The following is a 26,587-nucleotide window of genomic DNA, read 5'->3' as shown; positions in this document are numbered from 1 at the left end:
GTGGCACAGTAATTAGCACTGTTGCCATACTCTCTGAGTGAACCGAATTGGGCTTCGGAAAGACCAATGCTCATCTTGGCCGGAATGTGTGAGAGTCAGCACTGATAGACGACAGCGTACCAAGTGCCTTCTCAATGGAACATGCCTATTATGACAAGTAATTCCCTCCAGACATCATAAATGTTTGGGGCAGCCACCCGTATATTATATCCTGGCTGCAAAAGTTTAAATAATTGAAAAGAGAAGTTCACAAGACTGATTCCAAAACAGAACTGTCAGACTGGAGGTAAGATGGCGGCTTTAAAGGCCCGTAGACGAAGTGCCATCATTGGGGCCAGAACTGGAAGTGATGTTATCCAAGGGCCCCAGACCTGAACGTGATGTCATCCAAGGTGCTAGAACCTAGTGGGATTTCCTGGGAATGGTCTGCAAGGAACTGAGAAAGACAGTCAGTACATCCTGCCGCCCCCAGTCTGCTGTAGTATTACATTTACTCAGGCCCTTTAGCTGTCTCCTACTCGCAAATGTGTGACACTATGCAATGGCAGGATGCACAAGTTAACATGACATTAGCCAAGTTTCCATCCAGTTTTTTGCGATGTTTTGTTATCGACAAACAGAATATACGTAAAAAAAATGTGCGAAATTTGCTGTCTCCAGCCTGTTTCCATCCAACCCACGGGTATGGGAGAGATGACGGAATAAGACCTTCTGGGAGGAGGTGGTGGAGAGACACTTCACAGAAAATCTCTGGCTGCAACATTTTAGAATGACACTGCCGACATTTGAGATGTTGTGTGGATTCATCAGTCCTGATGTTGCACCCATCACAGGTTGCCACCGACCACCGGTTCCAACCCAAAAGCGGATTGCCATCGCCCTTTACAAGCTGGCAACCTGCGCCGAGTATAGAGTAGTTGGAGAAACTTTCGGGGTTAGTAAAACTACCGTCCATCGATGTGTATATGCTGTATGCACCGCTATTAAAGAAAAATTAATGCGCCGTTATATCAGACTTCCGACTGTAGCGGAGGCCAATGAAATTGCATACCGCAATTCCTTGGTGCATCTTGTGCCACAGACTTACGGTGCGCTGGATGGCACGCATGTGCCTATTCTTCCCCCAATGGAAGGCTACCGCGATTACATTAATCGCAAAGGGTGGCCATCTATTGTTCTCTAGGCCCTTGTTGATGACAGGTGCATGAAACGAGACATTTGCGTTGGCACTCCTGGAAGTGCCCATGATGCAGCTGTGTTTGCAGCATCGGATCTGTACAGGTGAGCCTACCTTTCAACATCCCATCTCAGTGCGATAACAACTGAATTAGTACTGTAACCTGCTTCCCTTAAGGTTTTTAATTAAAACTGAAATTTGAATTAATACAAAATAACGTTTAATAAAAAAAAAACTAAAGTTAATATTAATTTCTCATATATGCTAAAACATCTGCCATTTAATAATAAGAAAAAAATGTTTAGATAATGAAACACACGGTTTATTAAATATTTTGACTGGCACAGTAAATTACCTTTGCGGTTTTTGTATTATTTAGACATCCTGAAAGACACCCCAGGCTACAGTTGATGTGGAGGGAGTTCAGGTACCCCTTTTAGTAGCAGGAGACGCAGTCTATCCGTTACTGCATTGGCTCATCACGAGAAATAACGAGTCTCTTCATCAGATCATGCGAACCGCTCCGCTATTCTCGTTTTGATTGCACGTGATGAAAATGTATCATGTGACACATTTATTTGCGTTAAAGTTCTTCTTTCCGACAAAAAGTGTTTCCAATGTAGTTTTTGTGACATCTAAAGTATCGATATGGAATTTATGCGCTAAAGTTAAACGGAAAAATATCATGTCGACATGTACAACATTTTATCGATAATTAGCATTTCCATCAGCTATATCGGTAAAAAAATTTGAAGCACCAAATATTTTTTCGCAAAAACTCCTTGGATGGAATCCTGGTTTGTGTGTAAAATCATTTTTATGAACTGTAATTCATAATGCCATATGTTTGTCCATTTCATGGAAGGACCTTAATAACTAACGTACACCAAAAGCACAAAAGCTTTTGAAATGATACAAAGATAAATGAAAGATAGTTAAGCACAGACCAAATATGTTTCATTAATACAATTAAAGCTAATTTATGTGTTTATTTTATAAAACAATATACTGACGTCTGTCTCATTAATGTGAACTAATGTTAAGTATAAAAAACATGTTAGCTGAAACTGCCACCGTACTGGCATAAGGAAGTTAGGAAACTGACATTGATAATAATAAAAGAAACAACCTTTATCCACTTTTAATTCTTACAGTGCACTTTACAGCATGGCAAAACTCATTTTTTGGAAGTGAAGAAAGGGAGGTTAAATAAACTCAGTCTATTGAGTTTAGTGGACTAACTAACAAGAAGTAGGTTTACTCGCTGATGCAACAGTTCTAAAGGTTGTGAAAAGGACTACAGTATTGTCCTTTTCATAATAAGGACACTAAATCAAACCACATACACATCTTTGGAGAAAGGGAAACCCTCTCCTGACATAGGAAGAACGTACAAATTCCACATTTACAACACCCAGGCAGGCGATTTGAACCCAAGATACTAGCTTCATTAAGCCATATCAACCACCACATTATTGTGCCACCATTATTATTGTTTTCTGGCAAATTTCTCAACTTAAGTCAAGTTACATTACATTTGTTCCTATTCCTGCCTTGAATAACATATTAGACTAACAGATTGTTTGCTGCCCAATTCCTGTAAATAAACTACTATTAGTGATGAAACATGACCCTGCAGCCTACTATCAGCTTTTCTTGAACAAGAGCATGGGCTTACTTAAAAAAAAGCAAAAATTGACCACAAGGGGAAACTAAAGAGAAAGCATTCACAGAAGAGAAAAAGTAGGTTAGAGTTGAATATGTAGGCATTGAATAATTGCTGTTTAATTCCATGAATAAGAGGAACCACACTTCAGAAAAGTGTGACCCAAAACAACACATTGAAACTTCCTTCAGCTGATCCTTGAATGATTAGCTGTAATTTTTCTTCTTTAGCTTAAAAAAATCAGTCTTTTACAAACTTCTCTAAATGGAATTAGAATGTCATTGAAACCGAGCTAAGCAAAAAAATATGAATTCTTAAAAGAGATATAAAGCAAGACTAGAAAGAGATCTCACGATTCAAGATTAAAGAGCTTTATTCGTCACACACACAGTTTTATAGGTATAACGTGCAGTAAAATGAAAAAATATAACATGGTTTTCAAACCAAATGCTCACTTTTGACTCCTTATATCTCAGTTGTATCTCATGTCTTCTTATTGTCTAAAGTTACTTCTCCAATGGAATTTTAGGAGAAACACTGGTGACAAAGTTGATTCTTCAATGAAACTTAAATGAGACTCTCTTAAGACGCATGAGCCATCAACTTTTGAACAGTAAAATTTTCCATGTGGGTCATTAGTAGTTTTTAAAGATAGAATTGGTGAACGACTGCATCACTGTGTATCTCCAAATAAAGAAAACTGAAGGTCGAATTTATTCCCACGATAGAAAAAAAGAGGGATGGAGACATCAAGTTTCAGAAGCCTGGCTTCATTAGTCGATATGTTTTCAGCATGGTGTAAGACGCCAGGGGTCGCTGTTGCCCCTTTCAACCAAACAGACAGACACACTGAACAAAGGGCAAAATTATCAAGAAGGTATGTAATTATTCTTCTTATATTTACAGTGCCCAAAAGCACCTCCACCACCATAAACAGGCAAGTAACAATAATAATAACAACAATTACAATAAAGCACACAAATCTCTCCTCCATTCCTCCCAGCAAGTTCTGTCCTACTACTCCCAACTCCGGCTTGCTTGCTGGGTCTCCAACAGTCCTTTATATAGTCCTTGACCTGGAAGTGCTTCTGTCCACGTGACTCATTAGCACTTCCGGGTCAGATGGAGAACTTGCAATTTCTTTAGCCTGGAAGTACTTCTGTGCATCCATCCCCATGACTTTGGAGTACTTCCGGGCCATATAAACAGTAAGGACTCCCAGTCTCCCTGCAGCATCTCCTGGCGGCACCACACGATACCCAGCAGGGCTGGGATGCCAAACTCCAGATCCCATAATGCCCTGAAGTCCAGGGAAGCTGCCATCTATTGTCGTGGGGAGGCAGTGTCCTTGATAAGCTGTCTTCCCCCATCCTTCCATTACTGGGGCGTCCTTGCCGGGATAAACTGCCGGCTGTCCCTTACCTTGGGTATAATACTATGTTTACATAATTCTCCTGATTCATTTATATAGGACTTCCTGAATTATGGTGATGTATTTTATTATCCTTAAAGAAGTAAATGGTAGTTAATTACTAGTAAAAACATTACAATCTATAAGAAGAATAAGATGCAGAAAGCATGATTAGTAACATGTGGAGGTGATTTAGGTGGACACAGACTCTTAAATATGAAATATGATGTGAATCAAGACGGGCTGATAGGGACACGATCAACACTCATATATACTATAATAAATAATAAATTGTGCTATAATATTATTATCCAGCATATTGCTAAAAGTCACTGGCAAGAGCTGAGAATTCATCAAATATCCAGCCATCCATCCATTTTGTAACCCAGTTATGCACTCAGAGAGCTACACACATTGACATGGAGAGCAAACTGATAGGATAGGGACTGGACAGTGGGCCAAAGCTTATCCTGTTAGACAGGATGCCAGTCCATTGCAGGATATTCTCATACGCACTGAATCAGCGTGTGGTATCTGTCACTGCATTGATGGCTTAGATAAAACTGAGAGGCCCCAGTGATCAGGTGAATTTATTCACATGAAGAGTGTTTTATATCATTTAGGGTCTGCAGTTTTCTATTCCTTCTTTATTAGTCAGAGTAGTATCTATGACTCACTGAAGTCGACATTCACATGGAGATGAATCACCCAGACACTAATCATATGGCTTTGTCATCTGTGGTTAAGTGCAAAAGGAAGCAGGAAGACGGGTTACATCAAGTGGGAAAAGTATAATTACCATATTTGTCCTTTGTATGGAATACGTGTCTTTGTCTCTTGAGCTTTTCAGAGTTCTATAAAGATTCTTTGGCTTTGTTGGAACTACAGCAGAGGCTTGGAGTCGGTCCACCTAAATGCTCTTTAACTGAATACGTTTAAATTGCTTAGTTAATAGTAGTGTTAGGCACCATTTTAATGTGTGAGAGCTTGTAATCTGGCAATGTAAAATCAAATCATTCGTGTGTCTTGATGTAGGACTTCATTTTAGATTATTTTTGCAGAGGTCACACAATTTAAATTGTGTTTCTTTTAAGCTACTGTTTAGCCTATCATCTTCAGGCCTTTAAAAACAGGTGGACTAAATTAAAGCACAGATGTGACTTTGGCCGGTTTGCTCAGGCATCCAGAAACAACAGAATTGAGTACCAATGGTTCCACAACAAGGGGAGCAGTGGTTGATGGGCCAGCTACCAAAATGGAATCTGAAACATCATTCACTAAGCAATTACTATCCTTGGTGCTGCTTCTTCCTTGAGCAAAGCAGCTCCTGGTGGTATAAGGAGACTGCCATTACATTCACATTATTCGGTTGTCCATTGAAAATAACAACTGTGTGTGGCTGTAGGGGCACCACTGCTGCACAGCTGGACTTCAGTGCTAGAAAGGCTAGCACTGTTAATTATACTGAATATGTCTTTCCTGGCCTCGTCAATATATTCTAGATGAGGGCTGGAATCAAAGTATCTGTACAGCACAAGTATGACTAGGCAGAAATGTTAAAAAAGGCTTTAAAAGCTGGGGCCCCTAGCAATCAAACAACAAATACTACAACTCAAAGCCTTTAAAGAATACTCCTGTATGTCTAGCCATGGACTCGCACCATAAACCATCTCAATATTCAGATTTGTACAGTGGTAACTGCTGGTGGCCACCCACAAACGTATGACATCTGGACTACAATGACCCTCAGAAGCAGCTTGAACCAATGGGAGAACCTCTGGCCTTGGCTGAAGTGCTTCCTGGTGATGTGAGCTGAACTGTCTACTCAGCCCCACTATGCCTTGTGCAGCTCCGCCTCACACTGTAGGAACACAGTATTCCCTTCCTCACTCTCATGTCGGCAGCTGCAGAGACACTTTTACGCACCAAAGCCACTCAGTAAAGCATGTGCTGACACAGGGACCTAGTCCATGCTAACATCAATACATTTGACAACGGAGATTTTTTTTTTACTTGTTTTGGCATTCAACCCATGCTGAAACTGTGATTTCAACTTTTGAAAACAAATTATTTTGAAAATTCTGTGCAAAGTGTATAATTCTGAAATAGCTGGTTTATGTGTAGCAGCGTGGATGACTTTTCATAAACACTGATGTATGATCAAAATGTGATCAGTCACTGACTTTAGTTTGATTGCATTGTTACTGTGATGATTGTTCTTTCTGAATTATTCTGCATCTTCTGACAAGTACTGCTGCTTGAAACACTCACATATTTTATGTATTTACTTTATCAGATCTCTCAGTCGATATTTTCTAAGGCTTAGGCAACCTTATACTCATCTGTCACCTTTAAAAACAGTTGGTTGTTGTTGTCTGTCCACACAGTAGTAAAATTACAAATGTCCGCATTGGAGGAGAAGAGCAATGTATAGGCATACATAAGGTAGAGGAGGAGGTTGGGAGCATACACGGATAACAGAGCGCTGCTGAACCGACCACATGATGAACCACCTCAGTGTAACCCCCTTGCACCACCCTTCCTTTAATCAGTGTGCAAGACCCTGAGCTCTTTATTATGGTGTCGTCACCTCTATTGTTGGCATGTACAATATTTGCCACCATCAGCCTTTAAACACATAACCAAATCACCGTTACTCAAATTTTAAATAAAAAAAACGGAAAAAATATTGATCAGTCTTGAGGACTCAGACATCATTTCTGCAATATATAAAACCATTTTACAGTCCCTCCCTTTCAAAGATCCAAGAGGACACTGGGAAAAGGGTCTATCACTCAACATCTCAGAAAAGGAGTGGAAAGTAGCAATGCACAGAACTCACTCAAGCTCCATATGCGCAAAGCATACAATTATACAACTCAAAATTATATATCGAGCACATCTGTCTCGACTAAAACTCTCCAAAATGTTTCCAGGGCATGATCCAACTTACGAACGTTGCAACCAAGTCCCAGCCTCACTAGGTCACATGTTCTATGGCCTGCACCAAATTAACATCATTCTGGAGCAAAAATATTTAATTACCTCTCAGACAGCCTTGGACTCACAATCCCTCCTAACCCATTAACAGCTGTGTTTGGGGTTCTTCCAGAGGGGCTTAAAGTGGAGAAAGACAAACAAACTGTGATTGCATTCACTACACTCTTGGCACGCAGACTCGTTCTGATAAACTGGAGAACCCAAACTCTCCTCTTTTAAGTCAGTGGAAAACCGATGTGCTATACTATTTGAAATTGGAAAAAATCAAATACTCAGAGGATCCGTACAGACTTTTTTCAAAACATGGCAGGATCTAATCAGTAATATTTTAAAATAAGTTCATAAAGCACAGAGAATTTATTAATTTAGGTATGTTTACAGGTCTTAAATTTCACGCTGTTTGGCTTGCTCTCTCTCTCAGGGGTGGGGATCGATCTGTTCTTAACTCAATTTTTCTTTTTGTAAAAACTTGATTGTTTTGTATGGATTGCAATAAAATTAATAAAAAGGAAAAAAAAACTCTCTTTACTTAAATATAAAATGAACAGGTTTCCAAACTTGGTATTTTACAAATATATACAATATATAATAAAACACAAACACTAAATTATTTACAGCTATACATATATCGTTGGTCTGATACTACTGGTGAGCACACCCTTATTAATTACCACAGTCTGTGAAGTTTACTCACTATGTTGGGGGCCCCAAACCGTAGCTCGGGTGCGTGGTGGCCAAACAAACAAAACAGAACTGGCCCCTTCACTTGAGGATTTAACTCAAGCCACTTAAAATAAACAAAAAAAAACACACAGACCTTTCCTTTATCCTTGGGTACCTCCTTTGGGCCTCTTGTCTCCCTCTCTCTTGAACAACCTCCTCACTCGCTGTTCGCCAGTGCTGAACTCGAGTCCTGCCGTCTTTCTCTTCTTACGGTCACCAGATCACTCCATCCACCACGTGTCAGTCCCTCTCCTCTCTCGACTTTCTTCATGTCCTTCTATCACTTCTTTCTGTCCACTCAGTTTAGTGTGTTGCTAAATCTTTCTCTTCTCCTGTCTTCTCCTTTTATGTTTTAGCGGTTTGCTAAATTTATTTCTTTTTCTGTCTCGTTTCGGCGTTCTCCCTCAATTTTCCCTCTCTTTTCTCATTCTTTCTTCCCGTCTCGTTTAGGCGTTCTGCCTCAGCTGTGTCTCTCTCTTTTTTCTCCTTTCTTCAACTATCTTACATGGACTGTCTCTAGGCCAATCAGAGGACACTTACATATACAACTTAACCTTACCCAACCCCCACAACTTGTACCCCATTTCAGCCAATAAACTTTATTAACACAAACTCGCATTCGGATATTCCCTTTTATTTTTTTTTAAAACTAGCCCAGGTTACATCAGGATCCCAGATTAGGACCCGAGTGTTGCTGCACAATGGGTGGCACCTCAGCACCCCACTAGTTCAAATGCAATGGAACAGAGTTTTTTTTTATTTTATGGTGGCTGGAGTGCGAATCCTGCAACTAACCCCCGAGTTTTCACTGCAAATCGGAGGACCAGCTTGCAAGGCTGGATGCAGATTAATGTCATACCCCGGATGGAGCATAAAACTGCCTTTTAAATAAAATTAAGAGAAGGAAACCTTATCACATTCACAAAAAAGAACATCATTCTATATAAGGCCTGCATACTGTAAATGAATTCAACAGAAAAATGAGAAATGAAAGCTTCCAAACGATGACTGGAGAGAAATATGCTAAACATGAAAAAATATAGGCAGTATTTAAATAATAACAGAGATTGTAAAGCTTATTAAAACAAGTACAATTCCTGATTAAATACAATCATTTATTACATATGTTTTTATGCAAAAAGAAAATACAACAAATTTCATTTATCAATCAGTCCAAGTTCAGGGCCCACACACTTTTGTAAGTTTACACAAGTTAAGATGTCACCAGCACAGAATGTGATATGGTAATCTATAAAGTTGCAGGAGTTTGGGAACAGGCACCACACAATGAATCACCTGTATTGGGACCCAAATGCCGCCGGTGACACCTCAGCACCACACTGGAACAGTGTCATGCTTTTTTACAGTGGACCTGCTTACGAGGCCGGATGCAGATTAATGTCATAACTAGGATGGAGCAATTCCAGGTTAAGGGCCATGCTCAAGGGCCCAAAAGAGTAGAGTCATTTCTGGCATTTGAACTGGCAACCTTATGAATCCCAGTGCAGATACAGCAAATAATGCAAATAGTGCAAATAGAAGCAAATAGTTTCACATTTTTAAATGACCTGCAGGGGAATAACTGTAGCAAGACAAAGAACATAGCAAATTAAAAACAGGATATTATGGATGTGAACCGCATGAAAAACAGTGAAGGGAACCTTATAATTTCTAGTAATGACAAGAAAAGTGCATGCAGCAACTACAGAATGATGACAGTGAAAGGCAAGACAAAGTGGGTTGTAAAGCAATTGAAAGTTCTAGCTACAGGCCTCTGCTATCACGACAGAGACAAGCTGAATAAGGCTTTTTAAAATGATTTTTGGAAAGCTTTAGAGAGGTTTGGAAAAATCACAAAACAAGACAGGAAGGGAAATACAACACGTTCCTTCAGGCTCTTCTCAACAAGGGTAATGTTAACTTTAATTGGAGATACTGTGAAGAGGTGGAAGGTGCACTTCAAGAAAATGCTAAACTCAGTGGATATGCTTTCCACAAAGGAGGCAGCACAAAGAGCATTGGATGGGACTGGGTTCATGTTGGGCAAGAAGCTCTGCAGCAGCTAGACCACTAGGGTGTTTGCTATCCAGCCAGTAACACTGAGAGCCCTGAATGTTTTGGTAGTATCTTGGTCCACACACCTCTTCAGTAATGCATGGAAGGATGGAACAGCGGCTTATTACTGGCAGACTGGGTGGTGGTCCCTATTTTTAAAAAGAAGCGCATAATGTTGTGTTGTGTTCAAATAACAAAGGGTTATGGTTCTTAGTCTCCTTGGGAAAGCTTAGCCTATGGCAATAGAACAGAAACTATGTCTAATAGTTCAATATCAAGTTCAGGAAGAACATTGTGGTTTCTGTCCTAGCTGTAGAGCAGAGTACTAACTCTCTGTATCTGTCATTTTACATTGTAGCATTCATGGGAGTTTATTAGTCTTGTCTACATATGCTCTGTAAGTCTGAAAAAGGCTTAAGAGTTTAATCTCTACTCTCCACAAGGGTGGTCTTCTTCACAAGTGTGATTCACAGAGGAGAATGTAAAATTGATCAATGAATCGACACAACACTGCAGTTTTATTCAAACATCTAAACAGAGTGTGGTATTGAAGCAGAAGCTACGCTTTTCATTTACTGGTCAGTTTCCACAACCATTCTCATCTGTGGTCATGTGCTCTGGGTGGTAACCATTGCAAGTACTGTACAGCATAGAAGGTGGAAATGTAATTCTTGTGTGAAGTTGCTGGGGTTATTCTCTGTGTCAGGGTGAGTAGCTCTCCAATGTGGGCGAAACTCAAAGCAGTAATAATGCTTCTCCAGCCTAAGGCTGTTGAGATGATTTGGGAATCAGTTAAGATGTTCCTACAGGAAGTATACCAGTCACAGCATCCTCTGAGAAGATCCAAGTGCAGACAGGACATATTGCTGGGATTAAATGTTATTGATAGGTCGGGGAAGTGCTGGAGATTTTGCTGGGACATGGTGATCTGGTCTATTCAGTTCAGCATGCTGCCACTGTGGATTTTGGCAGGAAAACCAGATTAACAGCCACTACAATTGGTCACCGACCTAAAACTGACAATTTTCACTACAAAACACTCGAATGGTGATTGGTAAATTGGCCAATCATAAAGGACAATTTTTTTCAGCATCTGCTTTTCTAAGCTTTATGGCAATTTAATTGCAGGCATGTAATTGAGTTTGTGTGCAGTGTGTGCACAAGCCTTTTTATGGTGTAAAGTTCTTGTAATCAGAGAGCAGCAAAGCAGACTTTATCAGAGAGAGAGCAGATTGGAATATTAGCCTTTACATTAAAGAAAGTGCAGTAATTATCATGATTGGGGGCTATTGAGGTTAAGGATTCTGTTCCTCTTGTATTTTATAATTTTTTGTTTTGTTTTATAAAATCTTGGACAGCACTTTACCAAAACCTCAAAAAAAAAAAAACACAACATTCTGACATGTTACTTTGGCTTTTGACCTCTTGCTTGTTTTGTCATCATCGAACCTTGTCTCTTGTTCAGGCTTCAGTTTCCTTTAATTCTCAATCTCTTTTTGTTTGCCTACGTGCATCTTCCAGTTGTGCTGAAAAAATGTATTTGTCAGTATGCTGAGAGAACAGTAATAAACTGAGAAAAAAGAAATGGATGAGTTGTCCTGTATAATTGTACAAATAAGAAGAAAAGCCACTTTAATGAATTCAGACAATATTATTTTGTCCTTTAATTAAAATGAACACCATTTGTCTGAGCTTGGATGGTGAGCGAGCTTGAGTTAAGTACAGCAGCTTACATTTTTAATTAGAAAAAGAAAAGACAAAGAAGAATTTGAAAATGCTGCTTAGCATACAATAGACCTTGCCAGCTTCATGGGAAAATTGGTTTACTTTTAAACTTGTTAAGCATGTTACATTTCTTCATTGTCTTAACAGGCTTTATGAACATTTAATAGACTTATGGCTTTTTTAAAGGGTTTGTACTGCATTTATTATTTGATAGTGTGTGCTACAGAGTTTAGGTTAGGTATGAAACAAGTACTGCATAATTAAAATCCATACTTATAATTACCCCCCCAGAATTAGGAATGTCTAGCTAGTACAATGAAAAATAAAAACGTATATAAATATAGTAAATGTATATTTTAACAGCAAAAACTTTGTTGTGCAGTTTATAAAAAATTACTAGAACATAAAATTGCATATACACTTACATTTAAGCAATGTTTAACTGCCAATATCAATTAATTGAATCGATGTCTCCCTCTCTCAATATGTTACAGGTAAAGACAGAAATTGGATAAACCTAGCGTATCCGGAAGTTTCTAACTTGACCCAGGTAATCTCTTTGGATAATGCAAGCTTTACTCGGGTAATGTTAGGTTTATCCAGTTCTCTGTCTTTACCTGTAATATATATATATGTATATGTATATAGAGTATATATTGTATATATATATATATATATATATATATATATATATATATATATATATATATATATATATATATATATATATATATATATATATATATTAGCCGTCCCCCATGTAGTAGTGAAACAGGACAAACTCAATAAAAATCAATAAACAAAAAGGTATTGTTAGCTAAGTGGAGGCACGGTACACTCCAAAACGCCGAGGTAGACCGACTCCCCACTCCTGACGTCAAGCTTCCCCCTTCCTTCAGCCCACAGCCTCTGTCTCAGATTAGTGTGAATATATCACTCCTTCAAGTGAACTATGATTCTTAGCATGATGAGAGAACTTGCAAAATCAACTTGAATGTTCAAGCAAATTATAGAAAAAAACCGAAACGAAATCCGCTAAGTAGTTCTCTCGTTCACTAGCTAAGCGGATGTCAGATACACCCCAAGGCTGGCGCGTGAGTGAGGAGGGTCCTGCCCACCACCACTTGGCCTGCTGCGTCTCACTCGGATTCACGCAAATAAATTGGTACTGCAAGCGAACTATGACACTTAGTGTGATGAGTGAAACCGCGTGATGCTTTAACCTGAATGTTAAATTATGTGCAAATAATGTGCAAATTACAGAAAAAAACGATCTAAATCCGTTAAGTAGTTCTCTCGTGAAAAGTAGACAGACATACACACAGACAGACGTTAGATTTTATATAGAGAGAGATTTTTTGGTTAGACAAATGGTGAAGGCTACTTTTTTAACTTGAATTTTCTTTAAGATAAGTACATTACAGAAGAAATTAAAAATACAGTAAATACATCAGCTTGCAATTATGAGAAGCATATTCTTTTATGCCATTATGGATAAATATTTTCTGTACATATTTTATTAGTTAAAAAAGTATGCATTTTAAGGCAATTTTATTTACTTCAGTGTTTTATGGTTACTGAACAGTAAGCCTACAGAATTTTCTTAATAAAAAATGAACAGGCAACCGATGGGATATAGTTTAATTATAAAAATTCCATAGTTAACATTTTAATATAGAACATAAGGATTCTGTATGTCTGGTTATGCACGAACATTGTTTAAAAAGATTTTTAAAGAGATAAAGAAAAAAAAATCAGAATCGGATAATTCAGTAACATGAAATCAGCAATCGTTGTTGGCCCTAAAAAAACCTGATCAGAACATCCCTATGGCAGATGAACTAGTAGGCCCCATCCCCAGAGAGACTACTTGTAAAGTGAAGCAACCTGATAAGGGAAATTTATTTAGGCCTAGTCTGGTTAATGCTGAAAAACTGTATTATCTGCAAAAAGTGGTATTTTAGTGGTATTCCTTGACGAGAAACACTATTACGTAATCACAAAAGAAAACCAAACTACAGTGCTTTTGTCTCCTGTGTTAATACTATTGCTTTAATCTTTAAGTCAATAAAATGCAGCTCTCTGTATGAGTCCACTTTTGCAGCATATATACGTTCTTAAGCCAATTTACGGTAGTGGAGGTGTGGAGCCTATTCTGGAAGCAATAGGTGCAAAGCTGAAAAGAGGCCTGGCCAGACTGCCAGTGTATTAATGAACCATTTCTTTTTTAACAATCTGTGTCTTTAAGGATTTGCACATACAACATTTGTCTTAATTTCTAAAGCCCTTCAGTGCACTTAAAAGAAATGCTCAACCACCACCATCATTGCAATTATTCACAATTTTCTTGAATGAGCACCATCATTTGGGCATCTGAAAAATGACACTATGATGAAGACGTCATGACCTTTGGGCAGTAAGAACACATTGCAAAGGGAATAATTATGATATAGAAATGTGTTGACCAGATGGGCACTCTATGATGCAAACATGTGGGAAAACTTTCATTTTAGAAGTGGCATGTTTACTGCAGAACATCAAAGCTAACCAAACAGAACACACAAAGCGCTGGCCACTCTGTTGTGCAGTAGTGGCTGCATGCATTTTGATTTTATTAATGACAAAAGCAGGCACTTTTGAAAAAAGTGAAGGAATGGAGAAAATGTAGAACCATGGGTGAAACTAAAAAAAGAGGACATTGAGGTTTATATTACTGCAAATCAGAACCATCAAAGAGATTAAATACTGCTTTTGTTAAACCTGTTTGGAATTTACATTCCATGTTAATTTTAACCCACGTCTTTCTTTTAATGCTATGCAGCAAATCTCTATTAAACATGTGCTTTAGCCTCATTAGAAACGCCACACACAAGGGGTTGTTTGTTAATAATGGGTGTTCAAGAGATCAACTTTGTGGCAAGAATGATGGTCAGCAGCATTGACTGTTACTCTTATAACTTGCCAGAAAGGTGCAAACTGATAATAATGGAGGTGACCAGGAGAAGAAATGTCAAGAAAAATGGCATAAAAGATTTTTACTGAAACTCCATAAAAAACTTTTTGTAAACCAAAAATCACAGTTGTTATTAAAGGTCGTATAACACTATAAACAAGTAAAAACAACAACCAAAGTGATTTTTTTAGCGATATCCACAAATGTGGGTGACTAAAATTGCATGACACTGACCTTTTATTCCATCATGCAGTGATGTCAGCACCTCTGAATGATGTTGTACGACAATGGCTAGCAAGCACTGCTCAAATTAGTGCCGTGTATGAAAACCAAAATGGCATCAGAAAAAGATATCAAAACCCTGTACGTAACTGAAATCCAATTTGCAGAAAGAAAACAATTTCAGTATTGAATTCTGTGACACCAAAAACCTTGAAATGCACAAAAATGTGCAAAATGGAGGCAGACAAATGTGTAAAAACTAACTGATTATAGTCACAAAGCCTTAGAGTAGTTATTCCAAAATGATACTAATTATCAAATACAACAATATTATCATATTACTTCAGTGGCTATATCTTGCTATTGGCTTCCAGGAAAATTCAGAACTAATTTTATCACATTTTCTTATCAACATATAGAGCTCCGTTTCCACCAGGGCACTGCAGTTACATTGGCTCCATATCCTTGAAAGCATTGGGAAGATGTTGGACTCTACTTAGAACAGAAGGGCTTATAGTAACATGAAGACTAAAAAAGTAAGTAGTCATGGTAAGGAAAGAAAATAAATATTGTATCATAACAATAATGCAGAAACTTCACAGAGCAGAGTAATCGACAGCAATTAAAATGACTCGGCCATATTGAAAAGTCATTAGTTTAGTTGCAAGAGGAAAACCGCAATAGATGATAAGAGAAAAATGGAAACAACTATGGAGGAAAAACAAAAAAGTGTTGCTGAAATCATCAAAACACTCCACAATGCAGACATAAGAGCATCTTCAGTTAACAGAAGACTTTGACTCCATAATTAGGGAGGGAATGATGCCAATCACAACAATATTTTGTCATCATTTAACTTACTGTAGTTGGAATCAACATTAATTTTACTGAATCATTTAAATGCACATTACAAAAATGTCTAAATCATATTTCCTCCATCTTATAAATGTTGGGAAACTAAGGTTTTCTAAATAAATGGGATGCTAAGAAATTAATTCATGCATTTATTTCTAGTAAGATTGACTTCTGCAACATGGTGGTTACTGGATGTTCAGACTGTTCTTTATACAACTTCCAGTTAATCCAAAATGGAGCTCCAAAAATTATTACAAGAACAAGAAAATACGAACACATAACTCCAGTTCTTAAATCCTTACACTGGCTCCCGGTTAAGTTTAGGGCAGATTTCAGAATCCTCCTTTTAACACATAAAACCATAAATGGCCAAAGTCTGGTAGACTTTTTATCATTTATTATGACTTACAAACCAGAGCACACATTAAGATCTGAAGATGCTGGCCTTGCTTACGATTCCAAGGATTAATAAAATAACAGTGGGAGGTCGAGCTTTTAGTTACTGGGCCCCTAAACTGTGGAATGGTCTGCCTGCTACTATAAGAGATGCCCCTCCAGTCTCAGCTTTCAAATCCCGGCTGAAGACTCACTATTTCAGTTTAGCATATCCTGACTAGAGCTGCTGATTAACTGTACAGACTGCATCTCTGTTGTTAGTCGTTGGCACTAAAACACAAGTAACCCTCACCTATTCTGTTTCTCATGGTACTCAAATGTGGCACTTGGTGCCATTGCTCTACTCCCAAGTTGCTTTGCCTGCCTAAGGTAAATTAATCTCTGATGGAGGATTGCAGGAATCGTCTTCAGATTGACTGGCCCAGCACTGACTCAGCTGTAAAATGGCCAATAAGAGGAAGCAGCTTGATGACCAAGGTCTCTAGGACTCTGAACAAATCCAAATTGTATTATGTGATATCATCTACTGTTGAATTCTGCTCTGTACCTATAATATTTCTATTGCACATTTATATTGTATTGATGATTACTTGTGTTCTATTTTGTGTATTGTGTTGTATTAACCCCCTTTTTTGACACCCACTGCATTCCCAACCTACTTGGAAGGGGTAGGGTGTTCCATGTTTTCCCTACAAGGTTTTTTTGGGAGTTTTTCTTCCTAGAGAGTTTAGGCTGGGGGGCTGTCAAAAGACAGGTCCTTTCAAAGCCCATTGCGGCACTTCTTGTTTGATTCTGGGCTGTACAAAAGTAAATTGTATTGTATAATTATAAGGCAATGTGGTGAAAGCTGAAAACCTTTCATAAATGCTAAAATAGAAAGTCCAAATTAAAGGTTTCTGAAGCAGTTGTGTCATGAAGTGGATGAGAAGGATGGCCATGTCACAGTATGTAGGAAGGAGTAACTGAAGCAGATGAAGGATTTAAGTATGTACAAAAACATTTAGTTTGGCTGTGCAAAAGGAAATGTCATGAGACATATTGACTGTTAGTTCATTCTGCAGCAAAATAATAACCCAAAACACACTGCCAAGGCAACTTAGCCATTTATTGAAAGACAAAAATGTGAAAAACTGTCATACAAGCCATGTCATATCTGATTTAAACTCCAGTCTAAGCAACTGAAAAAGGAAACTGAAGTGAGAAAACCTCCAAACTGAAAGTGTCTTCAGCTGTTTGGGACTTCAGTGAGTCACTGGGCTAATTCCCTTGCTATTGCTGGTTAAATTAAACATTATTTTTTTTAAATCATTCACTGAAAATGCAAGGATGCGACAGTAAAAGTTATTGCTGTTGTTACTTAAAATACTTAAACACTTTTCACTCTTCCCAAATGTTTTTATGCTAGCATGGCTTCTTCCAACTTAATTTATTCTCCTACCATAATTAGATATACAAAAGACTTTTAAGTGGTTGCCGTTTGCATTGTTATTTCCTTTATAGGTAGAAACCCACAATATTTGATTCTGCATTGTCAGGGCGACCATCGGCTCTTTATTGTTACAAAGTGCCTCTCCACTTTATGCCCATTGGGAACTGAAGAATTTGGCAGCTGTAGAAGGACAAAAATAGACTTTGCATTGCCCTATTTATTCCTGTTCTTGGCTTACAATGCTGGTTCTCAGAAACTAGTCTGTGGACCTCTGCCTCCAGCGTAGCCCATTTAATGTTACAAATATCTCTCCATGATCTTTATCCCCATCATTTAAAATAGACATTAACAGTCAATATAAGAAACGTAAAACTACAATTGTTTTTAATTGTCATAGTATCTTCTTTTGTCTAATGAAGTACATGGGTATTTATTTTATATGTAGCAGGCTGTATGTTCACCTTAATATATGCTATTGGTTATGTAATTCATGGGGATGCAGTAGTTTGCGATGTTGCCTTGCAGGAAGAAGGGCATTGGTAAGACAGGTGACCAAGTGCTCGATGTTCACTCTGGCTGAGCTCCAAACAACTTGTATGGTAATGGGAGAAATTTTCAGATGGACAACCACCACCATATCACTCCACTTAACTAGGCTATATGACATAACATCCAGATAAAACAGGAAAGTCCACCTTGAGTTTGCCAAAACGCACCTAAAGGATTCTTGGACTATGAGAAACTCTGCTCTGATAAAATCAAGATTGAACTGTTTGACTTTGATTCCGATTGCTACGTCTAGAGATAACCAGGCACTGGTCATCACCTGCAGAATACCACTCCAGGCCTAGGGACTGGGAGACTAGTCAGAGTTAAGGGAAGGATGAAGAGAGCAAAGTACAGAGATTGGCATAGGGTCAGCTCTGGGAATGTCCATGAATGGTCCAACAAGAGCCCAAACATGAACCTAATTGAATTTCTGTGGTGAGACCTGAAAATAGCTGCCCACTGATGGTCACTATCCAGCTTCACTGACCTTGAGAGGATCTGCAGAGAAGAATGGTGAAATGGGAGCCTGCACAAAGATGTGTCCTATTACTTCCATTACATGCTTCAGTTAATGGATTGTGTTATATTTTGCTCCTTTATGTGTGTTATGAGTCTGTGACTGGGGTATGAAGACAATCAGTTCTGATGTGCCATTTGAGTGTAGAGAGGTGCTGCATAGGTGGTCACACTTATTATACATATGTGTGGTAAATAAAGGCCATTTTAATCACAGTAGCTTGTCATCGCTATCCTCATACTCTGCTCAGGAATTATTTAACGATTGGCTTATATTATTGCTTATCACTGCAATTTACAAAATATAAAAAATACATTCTGTCTAATAAATGAACTTAGTGGCAAATTATTATTCTCCTCCATGCACATTGCAGTCAGTAATTACCCCACAGTCACCTTCATCCTGATAACAGACTACCTGCTCAGGTTGACGATTTCTTATTCTCGTATTATAAATATAAAAAGAGTTGAACAGAACCCTAAGGTTTTAATACTAAGTTCTTTTTTAATTTGCAGATCCAACATCAGAAGTCCTGTTTCATTATTCCATTTCAAGTGACGTTAATGTGAAAAAAGAAGAGTTTACAAAAAAGACCCAAAGAGATAAAACTAATTATTAAAAGAAAATGAAACAACTTAAGACTCTTTTCATTTTTTTTACTTTACTTAGTCATATTTAATGTTATCAGTGACGGCTCACTTCCACATTTCATACTTTAGTTCAAAAATTTCAGCAAAATGTTATATTCAGCCCAGCATTGGACTAATGCCCAGTCCAGGGTTTGTTCTACCTTGAGCCCAGTGCTTGCTGGGATAGGCTCCATCATCCAGTTCTGAGACACTTTAAAATATGGGCCCAATTATTATGACATATTCAAGTTATATTCATATTTATGACATGTTTCTTTAATTTCTACAAGTCTGAATTTTACTTGGAGCATTGATTTTCAAGAGTCAACATTCTGTGCACTCAACATGAATAATCTTGGTTTAAATGTGAATTTGTTTAAAGTTGATTCAACTGACCCACAAATAATTCCTATAGTGTCTGCTATCTCTCACTCTCACACTTAAGTCCTCCATTATGATTCACTCCACTGTAGAAACATATTCTTTTCTTATAATTCAGACATTGGGTCATTTTCTAAAAAAAATCTCCCTATGATTCAATAGCAAATTGTTTTACCAATACTCAAATTATTTGTTTTAAATTTTAAAAATATCATTATCATTTTTGCTACCACTTTTAATAATCATGATTGTCACCATTTTGTGTTGTTTTTGTACAGCCATTGCCATATTGTTTAACAATGTTAGGCACAGTTACTGCTCACCTGACACACATATCATGTTAAAGGTATAAAACATGGCAGTGCGCAGACTACAGTGTCCAAGATTTTTGGATTCTTAGCAACAGTTTTTGACTTTGTTTCTGTCATTTTCTTTAATTCATAATTTTTGTCTCACTCGCGAGTGTTGATTATTTTGGTATATTGACAAAACAAACTCCTGCTTGTTTTTTGACAACTCTTTTGGTTTGTGTCACTCTCTTCTGCTAAGAAGTCCTTCTTCAACGGTTCTTTTCAAGAGAAACCCTTAATTTTTTTCACCCTTGGTCATAATATTACCATAACAGAATTCTGCAGAGCCATTTCTTGCCTGTGACATGTAAAGGGGATTGGTCTTGGCACTCTCTGAATCGGTAAAAAATGACTCGCAGAAGAAGTAATGTTCCCTAAGATGAGAAATCCAATGATAGCATGATACATTGTTTTGAGTGATTTGTTATTCCGGTTGACTTAGTTCTGAAACAAGAAGTCTATACAGTTAACTAAAATACTAGAAATTTGGATTTCACTTATTTTACTATAGATACACATAAAATCAGCATTGTAGAATAATTGAGAATACCTCAAAATGTTTTGATTACCCCTCACACTTGGCTTCTGCACTTGACAGGCCTCTGCATTGAGTCAACATGTCAAGTTCAACACATGAGCTAAGGGCTTTGCTCCATGGGCTTCAGTTTTTTGCCTCAGTCTACAGAGATTTTGTAACATTTATGACTAGTATACTCACATAGTAGGGTTTGGTCAAGCACTGAATTTTGATCCTTCCACCCTTCCATGTTTTTACATGTAAGATTTTGATGTTATCCAAATTGAAAAATGGGTTTTATTACTCATTACTGGCCTTAAAATGATCAGTTGTATCAACTCTGGACTAGATGGGATGGGATCTCTGTCCAGAGCCTGTCTCTGCCTGGTGCTTGATGCTGGTAGGATAGGCTCTGATCACCACTAACCTGAATTGGATTAAGTGATTTACAGAATATTGGTGTATGATAATGATACCATCAACCTCATAACATTGACCCGGGCAAAATGAATTAAAGTGGTGTGTCTACATGTGTTAAGATAAATGAGATAATTATTATCATCATTATTAAAAATGTTATTGCTAGGAATTTGACAGTAATTTGTTTTCTGCAACAGTAATAATTATAACAATCGTATTACAAAATGGATAGGACAATAAATTGTTTGACATCCTTGCAATATTAAGGGTCACAGGAGAAAATGTTTATAGATTTCACATTGCATAAATATACTACATAATAAAACACTGAGGTCTGTGTATCCAGTCTCTCAGAGCAATCTGATTGGTCAGTTTTGCTTTGTTGATGCAATGAAAGAGGAAGTGCAACTGTCAGACACACAAGGAGGAGTAAAGGAGTATGAGGCACATTGAGAGAGTCACCTTCAAAGATGGCAAGTATAAAACCAGACAGGTGGTGAGAAAGATGCCTCAAAAATAATGACAGAGTCTGAGAAGCAGGCTTTACGAGAACTCGCTCGAGAGAGATGGAGCGCCAGTGAAGACAACTTCAAACGCACGCAAACATAGAGGAAAAGTGATGAAGGTACATGTAGGGTAAGAGATAGCAAATATTTTTAATTATTCTGTTACCTGTCTTTGGCTAGTATTTATATAATACATTGAATAATATCATAGCTTAGTGCATTACACCATGTTCATTGTGCACGCGTTTAATAAAGTAAAGCGACATTTGCTATGTGGGAGACTGGTGATTCACATCTTAAGATAGACTGGTGTGTACATGTAGGGAAAATTATCTTCTGTGATCTGTAAGATTTTCCTGAGAAAACTGAGATGATTCTGTTTATGTGTCAAAACTACTGCTGCTACTATTAATTCTGCTGACTGAACAATATTTTGCAGATACACTGCCAAACCAGACTATTATGGAAGTGCTAAACATGCTTTCATTGACTAGCCAACTGTAAATACACTGATTAGAGCAGGTTATATCTTTTTTTTATGAAGGAAAAACAATGACTGCTGAGCCTTTTTTTAAGAACTAATGCATCTTTTCAGGTTAGGAATATATATGACACTATCTTATTGAGGGTTATGTCATTATAGCCATCAGTGTGTGTGTGTCTACAAATCTCCAGAAATCCACAACCATTTCAATTATTTCGGCACTTTCAATTGGCCAGTCTCTCTTTTGATTCCGTAGATTTGGGCCAATCGGAGTGATGCCATCAGCCAGTTTTGGTAGTTTTAGAGACAGGTCACTGCGGCACTATGGGTGCAGTCATTGATGAATAAGGGAGATGTAGTTGGGACAGAATTCATCCCTGTGCTACGTCTGTGCTTAGGATTAGGAGCTGTGACCGATGTCCATCTAGCCTCAGAGTCTGACATGACTTCTTCAGGAAGTCAGAAATCCAAAGCCATTTTCATAGGAGTTTACTAGAGAGAACTTTTGATGTGACCGAACTCAACTAAAAATCTGATGGAATACTGGGGTCAAGATTTCCAGCTAATGAAGTTGTTTTAGTGTGTTTTAACTAGTTTTTCTTTTTATTGATTTTCATTTTTAGAGTCATTGATAACAGGATTTAGTGCTGACATTGCAGTGGTTTCCTGGTACACTTTCTTACTGAGGAGCAGATGGTGAATTTTTATCAGTTTATAATCTAAAAGATGCCAAGTTCTGATCTTTGTGACCAAAAAAAAAGATTTTCGACCTTCTCTAAATTAAATATTTAATTCAAATAATGTATCTTCAAGTTTGTGACTTTGTTACTTCTCAACTTTGATTTTAGCTTTCCCATTAATAAATATTTGCCTATTTCAAACCGCTGCTCATTAAATGTTTCTGATTGCTAGTCGGTGGTTACATACCTCTGTCACTGGGAACACTATATGGAAGTGCTTAATATTTTCTGGATCAACATAGTCGACATAGCTGACAGCAATGTTTATGACATTTTCTACTGTTCTTGTGTGGATGAGGTGGATGTGTGTGTGTGTGTTTTTTCACCCATTTGATGGACTGGTACCCAGTCCAAGGTATGATCCTGCCTTGCGCACCATGCTAGCTGGGATAGGCTTCAGAAGACCCCCACAATCCTGCTCAGGACTAAGTGGGTTAGAAAGTGACAATCAGTACAAGAAGTAAGTTGAGTGGAAAGAGAAAAGAATCATTGACAGACATAAAAGATCAAAGAATGAGACATTTAAATATTCTTAGTGTTGTTGAGTTCAGGGCCACTGGAATAATTATGGATAACATACAACAAGAAGGAGTTTTATACTGAGCCAAAGACTTGTAATGCCTGTAAAAACAAACATTAGCCCTTCAGCAGAGTGTTTCAGTTCATAGAAAATGGATTATCTGGGCCAGCTGCTTTGCACCAATTCTGCGTTGGTTCTAACCTTTTGTCTGTTGCTTAGACAGATTTCAGTGCACATGAAGATAAGCTCTAAAAGTGCCATTTTCCAAGCCCTCTTGAAATATGGTACTGTTTACTCATATACAACAAACAGCTTTGCTAAAATGATAAAATAAGAAAGCTGCTTCTATCCTGAATGTTCTTTAAAAAGAATACAATCCTATGACAAGCTCTGCTTTGTGCGTTTCCTTATGTGTGAGAGTCAGGAGATCAGTTGCAACATTCTGTGTCTCTCTTTCCCCACAGGATTAGAATGTGCTTTCTCTCAAGAGACTGTAAAGCATGTGAACTTGAGACTTCTTCAGTTTTCTTAGAGACACTGAAAGACAGAAACATTTTTTTAGGACATAAGGTTTTCATTAACTTATTTTATTTTTACTTAAATTTATTCTGATGACATAGTTTAGATGACCTTTGAATTCTAATTTCGGAAATGTGTGTCCCTAACCTCCATGTTTCCATTTTTGTGACAGAAATATGTATATATAAAATAATTAAGCAAAGATGAATGTATGCACAGAGATATCTGTCTTATACAGAGCTTATACCAAATGGTTACAGAACAGTGAAACTGAACATAGCATTCCCAGTCTCACTTAATCCAATTCATGGTTATGGAGGGCCTGTCCTGCGGTGGGTTGGCACCCTGCCCTGGATTGGTTCCTGCTTTGTGCCCTGTGTTGGCTGGGATTGGCTCCAGCAGACCCCCGTGACCCTGTATTCGGATTCAGCGGGTTAGAAAATGGATGGATGGATGGATGGAGGGCCTGTCAGCACTCAGCACAAGGCTTGAATGGCCCTGGACAGTTTAAGGGATAAACGTTTTTAACAGTCTAGGTGCTATAATTGCCCTCTTAATTCAGGCAGTACAGCCTCAAGAACGTTTTTTTCCCAAAAGCCATAATCATTTTATACTCACAAATGCATTGATTACACAGTCTAACCCCCCCAACCCCTGGACTTCCTTCTATTCATCAACTGTGCAATATCCAATATCTAAATGGTATTGATAATCACGGTGCAATATCTGTATACTGTACAATATCATTACTCGCAGGGTCCAATATCCACTACTCACTGCGCATGATCATCATTATTGTGCAATATTTAAATAATGTGCAATAATCCAAGAGTGAAATAATTAGTTATTCTTTCCAATATTTAAATAATGTGCAATAACTCAATATTGCAATAGTTATTTATTCTTTCCATATGTATATTTCCTGCAATTTTTTTGCAAATTTTTGGACCATTTGTTTATTTATTTGTTGTGTTCTACATATATTTCTGCACTGGAGGTGCTGCTTTTAATCTCATTGTACATGTGTATAGTGACAATAAAAGGCATTCTATTCTATTCTATTCTAAAAGTGAAGCCATGCATATGGTGAGTCTTCATTTTCTTTCATTTACAGAAATAAAATAATCTTAACTTTATTAAGACTAATTGAATTACATGAATTATAATGTGTCACACATGTGTGTTTGGAAGTCAACCAAAGGGACCAGGAAACGTCAATTCCATGCCAGGCCAGGGTGCAGCAGGGTGCACTGAATCTCTCTCTTTTCTCTCCGCAGACCAAACACGAGAAATCCTTCCTGTCCCAGCCCTGAGGACGTCACTTCCTGTCCCAGCCCTGAGGACATCACTTCCTGTCCCAGCCCTGAGGACGTCACTTCCTGTCCCAGCCCTGAGGACGTCACTTCCTGTCCCAGCCCTGAGGACGTCACTTCCTGTGAACCAGCTATAAAACCCCCTCATCTTCCATACTTAAACAGTTCTATTTTGTACTCTAACCAGTACGCATTGTACTCTACTTTAAAACCTTTTGCAGCCAGGGAAACCATATGTGTGGCTGGCCAAAACCTTCATTGTGTGTCTGGCTGTTTCTTTCACAACTGAGCAGGCAAAGAAAAACACCAAATGCAACAAAAAGAGCGCCACAGCCTTATGCTACGAGGAGTCTGGAAGTCCACCTGGCAGCTTAAGAGAAACCGTCTGAAAAATCCCAATAATTGAAGCACAAGTAAAAATCAACAAAACAGGATAAATGAATTCATTCTGTGCACTGCTGTGACAATCAAAACCACAAATGGCTGACCACCATGCCAATTTGTGAATGAGATGTATATTAACAAACAAAATGTGGCTGACCAGACAAAACATGAAATATCTTGGGTTCATACTCTCTGCAATATTTATTTGCATTTTACATATCATCCCAACCTTTCCTAATTTGGGGTTGTAGTTTTGATCCAACAAAAGAACTAAAACAAACTGTCTTTTGTAGATAACAACAACAATGTGTTTCTTGTGATAAATTAGCATTAAAGAAAAAAAAATCAGGTTTGTTAAAAATGTTTTACATTTACTTGACTTACAGTGAGAAGATTAGTTTTGCTTGCTTCCCTGGTATTCTGACCCCTGCCTGTTGTTTGACCACATCACTTGCCTGCCCTTTGTTTTATCTTCTGGCTATTTATTTTGATTAAAACTATTCAGGCCCTAATGCAACCTTTAACATCAAGGGATTACATTTAAAATAATAGTGTCTACAATTCTTTATATGCTCTAGCTTAAGTGTCCTAGCATTCTTTTTGGCAAGTCACCAACCACAATTCTAATGTACCTGTCCATTCTCTTCCCAGAACAATGCCAACCCAAGAAGAAGAAGGGTCAGACTCAGATGGCTAGGAGCAGGACAGAGAGAGAGTAACAGAATAAACAACTAAACCGACACCCTAAGGAAAAATGACATTCTTGTTCAAAATGTCATCTCTAAGTGGCCACCAACAACAAATCAGAGAACTGCATTATCCCGTACATTTTTGTTTTCTTAAATTCTTTCCAATACTCCTTTTAAAACCCCTTGATTTTCCTAATCTTTTTATTTTTTTTTTAACCAGGTCCTTTTCATTTACAACATATATTGCAAACATGAAATGTTTTACTGAGCCATAGCTATAATCTGTTTATATGCTTTTACAAACTTTCATGAATTAATTATTGCATTAACATTGTAAAATTATCTATCCATTCATCCTTTCATAACCTGTTTTTTTTTTCCATTAAGAGGTCATGAATTCACAAATAACTTAGTAAAACAACGGCTAATTAATAGATACTCTTTAAATAATTCAGTT

At 37.8% G+C, this 26,587-nt stretch overlaps 1 protein-coding gene across 3 annotated transcripts in view; it reads right to left on the bottom strand.

The window, feature by feature from the left end:
* Positions 1-26,587, bottom strand: part of arhgap22 (Rho GTPase activating protein 22) — a 260,856-nt gene that overhangs the window by 42,445 nt on the left and 191,824 nt on the right. The window lies entirely within an intron of this gene.

Source organism: Polypterus senegalus, chromosome 1, assembly GCF_016835505.1.
Source record: "Polypterus senegalus isolate Bchr_013 chromosome 1, ASM1683550v1, whole genome shotgun sequence".
In the NCBI taxonomy this organism is placed as follows: Eukaryota; Metazoa; Chordata; class Cladistia; order Polypteriformes; family Polypteridae; genus Polypterus; species Polypterus senegalus.
This window is presented reverse-complemented; position numbering and strand designations above follow the sequence as displayed.